The sequence below is a fragment of the Alosa pseudoharengus genome, unplaced genomic scaffold, assembly GCF_046254945.1.
Source record: "Alosa pseudoharengus isolate Yale_2024_CS ecotype anadromous, Long Island Sound unplaced genomic scaffold, YU_APseudo_1.1 YU_APseudo_1.1_scf_8, whole genome shotgun sequence".
Classification (NCBI taxonomy): domain Eukaryota; kingdom Metazoa; phylum Chordata; class Actinopteri; order Clupeiformes; family Clupeidae; genus Alosa; species Alosa pseudoharengus.
Genome location: NW_027468870.1, coordinates 28,916,818 through 28,924,376, shown reverse-complemented (window position 1 = coordinate 28,924,376; position 7,559 = coordinate 28,916,818). Strand labels below are relative to the sequence as shown.

Here is a 7,559-nt window from a genome sequence, read left to right as displayed (position 1 = left end):
CACCATGTTGACTCATCCCTGTCATGCCATTGCTCAACTATTCTATTGTTTTGTACTGTCAGTCCAGTGACCAAAGTGCTTCCCATGCCTTAACGAAAGGAAAGAAAAAGAGAGAGGGAGAGAGAGAGAGAGAGAGAAAGGGAGAGAGAGAGAGAAGGGGAGAGAGAGGGAGAGAGAGAGAGATCTGTCCAAGGGTCACTGTCGGAGCAGATCCCAGCTCTGGCCGGAGTTGAAACCACGCCGGCATCTTTTTCCCATTAGCCCTTCAGAGATGCACGGCACACAATCAGCGGCATCAGCTCGCTCCACTCCAAAGAGACAGGACCTCAAATGTCTTTGATTCTCTCTTTTTTCCCCCCTCCCGTCTCCACTGCTCCAAATGAAAAGAACAGACGGAATGAGTTCATGGTGACAGACTTACTGCCACGACTCCAAACAAATGAATACGCCGAAAACAGGGATGGGAAGGAGATACCGAGGTTGGCCATTTCACGTGCCGTAAATTTTGTTTGCCGAGAGCTTCAATTGTGTGGATGCGGCTCTGAGGATACTGATACATGTGGAATACTGATACATGTGGAATACTGATACATTTTGTTTGTTTTGGTTTTTGCTTGTTCTCTTTACGACTCCCCACTCTGCTGTTCCAGCATTTAGGGTCATTACTGCAGGAGTCTTTAGACATTTTGGACAGATTTACTGATATTCTTTTTTTTTTTTTCTTCTTCTGGGAATCATGTTATGGACTAAAGAAATGCAAATGCTGCATTCACCTAACTAATATTATTATAAATATTATATAATAAACCTACAGTACCACATATCTATGAAAAAATCACAAGACAGACTATAAAGATAATCAGGCAAACAAAAACACATGCAAAAACAATGGACTAGAAAAGGTCTGCATGAGTGCGATCCATGCCACTCCCTATAAGGATCATAGGGTGTCTATGCCAAGCCAGACTCTAAATCAAATCATTCATGTTGTAATTCTATTGTGTTGTTCGAGACGGGTCCTGTGGGAAGTTCAGCCTTCATAATATTTCCTAGACGCCCATATGATGCAGCATTGTCCTGGCATTATGATAATGAGAACCAACAGCCAGAGTGACATTCAGCACTAAACAGCTCAGATCCTGGAAAGAACCCCATATTCAGCAATTTGCAGTGTCTGTAATTATTACCTTTAATATAATATTATAACATGCACTTTTTTCCTTCTCCACTAATTTCATACCAAAATGATTTTCTCTCTGTCCGACATGTATAAAATATGGAACCAAATGCGTGCAATGGAATACTGTGGTGTCCCCCAGACCCTGGTAAATGTAATGTCAAGAACAAATCAAATTTAATGGAGAACTAGAGTCCAAACCCTGATCAAATTCTGTTCCCTCCCCCTTTAGCGCAGTCACCCCCTGATCTGCCAAGACTCACAATTTGGGTAGCAGGAGCCGCAGATTGCAGGGTTCCCACGATTTTAGGGTCGGACTCGGAACGCCTAATGGAACCGCAAGAGTGTAGCTTCAGGCACTTAGAGAGATGAATAATCCCATGTTGATGACAGAAACCTCGGACATGCCTTAGGCCTAGCTACCAGCTCCATGACCATATGGCACGTACTACCAGTGATGACCTATTCTCTGACTCACGGCCATGAAAGAATAGCACTGTGTTGGTGACGATATAAACGGTCGACGTTCCAAGTATCCAGTGAAGTGAAGCTAAATGACTGTCTATTCTGGCCTCACTTCTTGTCTCAACCACATTTTATGTGGACTTTCATATAGTTTTACTTATAGTTTTATGGTTAAACAGAACAACCCACTTCATATTTGTGGTTCAGGTTTGCATCTCACTAGACACACAGTGAGCAATGGCAGAGTGACAGCTATGGAACTGACAAGGGCCAGGAAGGAGGAAGAGACATACTGAAAGCTTATTTAGCCAGAGATCTGCTTCCACTGAGGGAAATACCAATGTTTGCATGACAGCCAGAGAGAGAGAGAGAGAGAGAGAGAGAGAGAGAGAGAGAGAGAGAAATGAAGAAAGAAAGAAAGAAAGAAAGAAAGAAAAAGAGAGCGAGAGGATGAAAGGTGTGATTTTATTCTTTTGAGTCAGCAATAAAAAACCACACACATGCACTCTTCCCTCCATCTGTCCATCCCACCCTTTAAAAAAAAAAAAAGCATCTTCACATGATCTCGTGGCGCTAACGCGTTTGACCCTTTAGCACTTCTAAGGGCGTAATGTGGCCTAGCCTATTCCTGGCATCCATCATGTCACGACTTGCCCCGGGGCTGGGCTCATTCCACCCTCAACCCTCACAGAGTTGGGGCTGAACGGAGGGAGTGGAGGCAGCGTTTTCATTCACGACGGCTCAGCTAATTTCACCCCTCGTTTCGCCTCATCAGAACACACTAGAAGCAGTCCGATAAGCGCCAGTGACTGTCGGCTCGTCACGATACCGCTTTGACAGGCCAAGACTTACACCGATGTTCAGATGCGTCAGGTGTTCAGGGGCGAGGTTCGGCGGAGATTTGATGGCTTCTGGCACTAACAAGGATGCAGGAATCTGATATCGGCACGTCACGAAGATGAGCCGCGGTTATCTGCGCGTCCACCTTCACGCAAGTCTGCCGCCTTATCAGCTCCAGCTGTCTGGGACGAGTGCTACCCTCAGCCTCCAGCAGCCAAACGGGCAGTGGATAGTTAGAGCCGGACACGTACCTACTGGCACACTGAACGCAGAGAGAGGGGGAGAGTTAAGAAAGAAAGAAAGAAAGAAAGAAAGAAAGAAAGAAAGAAAGAAAGAAAGAATGAATGAATGAAAGAGAGAGAGATCTTCAGGTGCCAAAGGTAAAGGGTAAAAGGGTGCCTCTGTACTTCAAGATATTCTGATGACTCTACAGAAGAGTGGAAGAGGAAAGAGAAACTCTTCAATTAGCCCATGTCTTCCATTCATTTAGGTCTACTTGAATTCTACACGTCAGGCATAGTGGGCACACATGGCTGTGTGTACGCATACATTTGTGTGTTTACGATGACTGCCAATACAAAATGGTCGACGTAAATATTCAGTCTTGTTTGTGTGCAACACAACAGCTCCAGCAACTAACAATCAGCATCATCAGTGAAGACAGATGTGTCCGTTGGCATGCAGAGATAAAGCTGGATATAAACAAGCCAATCAGTGGAAACAGAAGATTGCATCCTCGGCCAACTTGGACAATATAGGGGGGTGGGTGCATTTAGGAGGAAGACTGTACAAGATGTCCAAAGTACTTAGGTTTGCTGCATTAAATAGCATACCATAAGCAGATTTGTTTGGAAAACACATTAGGCTATTTATTCCATATAATCAGAGTATAATCACAGAAAGAATGACTTGTAAGAAAACACAGAACTGGCAGTTACAATCTATACATGTTTCTCTCCACACCAATTTATTTTCATCAGCTTTGAATGTGTGGGTCACGGTCACCTTTCTGGGATACTAATAAACTAACCCTGAAAACACAATAGTGGAAATATACATCAGGTAAGAAGAAGGGCATTTAGCATCAAGTTGCGCTTCAATATGTCCTCGATTCTGTCTCTCAAAGATGTTTTCAATTGAATGTGCACTTAAAAATATGAACGGTAACATCTGCTTTGTGCAACAAAGTAGTTCTGAAGACATGATTGATCGCATCAATCAATCTGAATTTGTCATGAGAACTAATAAAAAACATTTCAAAGATATTTACAGAAACAAAACCAGGAAACCAAACAAAAATGCTAACGCCTAGTTGGGTTGAGCAGCAGGCCGAAGCCTTAGAATAGAAACACAGATAATTCAGCAGCATCGACCCTAGAAACAGGGAATGTCAACACTCTCACACTGTTCCCATTCTGCTGCCCAAACATCTGCCTTGACATGGAGACCAGATAAGATTGTCACTCTGATGGAAATTTCTCAGGGATGGGGAGGGGGCGGGTGTTTAGGGGGTTACACTTCCTCTCCATCTCTCCACACTCCAAGAGAGAGACGACGACGACACCTATTTACGCAGCAGACTTTATTTAGAGAGTTGGCGGGGGGGGGGGGGGGGGGGAAGGGGGGGGTGTATCAAACAACCACCACCCACACTCCATCCCACCACTAAACACAGACGACACTGATGGTCCAATGGGAGATAAAAGAGCAGCTTCCTGAGGCATGCCTGGCAGCACAAAGGGGCAATGTCACTCACAACCAAAACAACAAGTTCATGGGGTTCACTGACCCACATTCACTGACACACAAACTACAGTATGTTGTGATTCTACCTATAGTGAGTCGCTTTGGGGAAAAAAAAATATTGTGACTACACTGTTCATCACGGTACACTCCAATTACACTACATCCAACACTCTACACTATGCTGTGATAGCTATAAGTCACTTTGGATCGGTCATTGGCTGATTACAATGCAGACATCCACCAGAGAAGGTCATCTGTGATCTCCGGTTTGTGTCACGCTCTGTATGACCGAGACAGTTCGGTTAGTGTGCTCAGCGTTGACTGCTGTTAAGACTCGATGACGTTACGAGAGAGAGAGAGAGAGAGAGAGAGAGAGAGAGAGAGAGAGAGAGAGAGAGAGAGAGAGACAGAGGGAGAAACCTGAAGCTCGGAGACGAGCAACTAACGCACATGCCTGATGAGCAATCAGCTCCTGCGATCCCAGAGGAATGCACTCTAGATGAGAGCAGGGAGATTAAGGGGCCGGAGGGCTGCGCTCTCATCTTCTCGCCTGGGCTTCGGCAAGCTGAGGATGGGGAAGAGACACTTGCTGAAGCGTGACCACACTCCAAACACGTCGTCAAATGCAGAGGCCTTTGCACTAAACACTGTGGAGAGTTACTGGCAGCTTGGCACAGGTCCACAGCACAACATACCAGTTGGCGAGACTTATAATCATGAAATAATTACCGACATGCAACATGTCTTAGAAGGGGAAAAGAGAGTGTTCACATTTTAAAATGGAAAACAATAGAAGTTCAGAGATCAGAGATGTTCGCTTCACTTATAAGAAAATAATAATTACTGACATGAAGCACATCTCCTATGATGAGGAACAGAGAGTAGGCCTCTTCTCTTCACATGCGACAAAAAGAAAAATGAAGAACAGAGACTCAGAAGTTCCTTGAGACAACCCTAAGCTCTCAAACTGCCACAGGGTTGGTGTTGTTATGATACCTTCCTGTGGTAAGGTAGAAACTAAACAACAATGTTCAACACCTACTGGGGGTCTAGGGCCAAGTTTGTTTTTCCACTGGGCGAAGACGGCCATCCCAGGCCTCGGGGAGGGGTGAGGAGGACGAGTGGTGGTGAAGGTGGTGGCCCCTCTCCGGTGGGGCCGATGAGGGCTCAATCTGGATAAACCTGAACCTCCTAATCCAGAACCTCTGAATGCTTTGGTTGCCGAGGAAGCAGGGTAGCCGGGCAACCCACCGCCTCAGGGAAGGGTGCTAAGGTAGAGGAAGGACTTAACGCCTCTGTGCATTGGGTCACACCTTCACTCTACAGCCTTGACACACACTCCACACACTATATACACATATACACACACACACACACACACACACCTTCCCGTTTGCGTGTGTGTGTTGTTGCTCTGGGCTTAAAGAGGAAATCATGAGCTGAAAGTGTTGAGCAAACAGATCCAATTTCACCTCATCTGAAAGTTGTTCTCATAAATCAACCAATTAACCAGTCTAGTGCAAACTAACAGGATGTTTTTAGCCTTTCTGATGACAAACAAAATGGCTGACTGGATTCACAATGCTCTGGTTGTTTCATCTTCCTCACAAGTTATATTAATAGAAAGATGATAAATAGATACTTTACTCAATTATTTTTTGAGTTATTGAAAAATGTAAACTATAAATTGAAGCCAAAACTACCAATAAATTAAGAGTTTACACATTCTTCAAGAATCACTGAACCAAACATCATACTGGGTGGAGTAAAACTAACACTCTAAATGTACATGTTAACTAATTAAGCAATAAGCCCCGACAGGCCGTAGGTTACACTGATTCTACAACAGCTAAGGGGCGTTGTTAGGCACGACGCGCTAGCAGAGTGGCTTATTGCTTTTCTAAAACTGTTACTATAAATACCTGGCAAAGTTTCAAAAAGTAAAGGCACAGCAACTAGAAATATAACAAGTTATTCCATAGATAATCATTCTTCCGCCAAGAAATATATTTCCTCTATCTGAATGGTTGCCAAGCAATGTCGAGACGCAGCTACTTTTACTTTTGTATCGAGTTATGGTAGCGTAATATACAACGAAATGCGGTCAAGGTGTGTGTTTATGCTGCATTTTACAACGGCATCGAACGTGATTCAGTCAATCACAATCAAGGACCGGAACTATCAGTTTTAGAACTAATAAATAATCAACTAGCCCTAACCCTGACCAATCATACCTCAGATATAATTTAAATAAACGCTCATAAAGAAAGAAAGAAAGAAAGAAATACATATTTACAGTACATCAGTAAACATACATAAAGAAAGGAGAATGGAAATAAATAACAGATACAACATTCAATCATATGCATACATGCACAATATTACAGGCCTACTGTTAAGGATAACCACAAATAAAAGTAAAACTGAGCGGCACGTGCCAAAGTCATCTAACTAGTTAGCCGCAAGAGGGCTGACCTCAACCCTGCTCTCCTGAGACTGATGGCTCTTATGACAAAAGTAATGTTTCTCGTTTTGCTAAATGACTCGTTTTAAATGAATAGACTCAAGATGTGTCTCCTTCTCTTCTCTCCCGGACAGTCATGGCTCCTCTCTTCCCAAGTGCATCCCCCCCCCCTTTCGTCAGGATGAGTGGAACAGACAGCTCGATCACTGACAGCTTCCCTTCGCCATGGCCCCAAAGCAGCCACAACAGCCAGGATAACAACAGCAATTAGCCCTGCTACGCCAAAATACGCCGCTTTCAAGCGCCCACAGCTGCATTCCCGCTCACAGACATACCAACATGAGCGCGGGAAGCACTCCTGTCACAGAGCTAACTGTCCCCCAATTTAGTCATCACGGCCACGTTTTATGTGGAGAGAGGGGATAGATTACAACATGCTTCTGAGGTTGTCCTTGGTTCATTCTCTTGTACACTGTGTGTGTGTATTCACTGAAATAACAGGGAATGGGACATATGTCTAATTAGAAACAAAAGGGGATAAATAGGACTCCGCTGGAGAGGGAATGGTGGAGAGCCACGGCAAAGAAGAGGGTTTGCTTTATGACGACCGGACTGACCTAAACCAATGCCCACACCGCAAGTGTCTGCGTAGGAAGGATTTAAGAGAAGCAGAGCATCTGTGAACGTCTGTGCTCTAAGGTCTGAGCTCGCAACAGGTGAGCGTTCAGCCTCAGAACCTCCTGTGGTGTTTGCGTGCGTGTGCCAGTGTTCTGTGTCCAGCTATAACGCCAGGTCCCCTCAGTTGTTTTTGCAATCTCATTCGGGTCACAATCAACACAACTTGAACACAAATCAATACATGGTGAA

The 7,559-nt window shown here is 44.4% G+C and overlaps 1 protein-coding gene across 2 annotated transcripts in view; it reads right to left on the bottom strand.

The window, feature by feature from the left end:
- The window catches only part of uvrag (UV radiation resistance associated gene), an 88,989-nt gene that overhangs the window by 72,158 nt on the left and 9,272 nt on the right, over window positions 1-7,559 (bottom strand). The window lies entirely within an intron of this gene.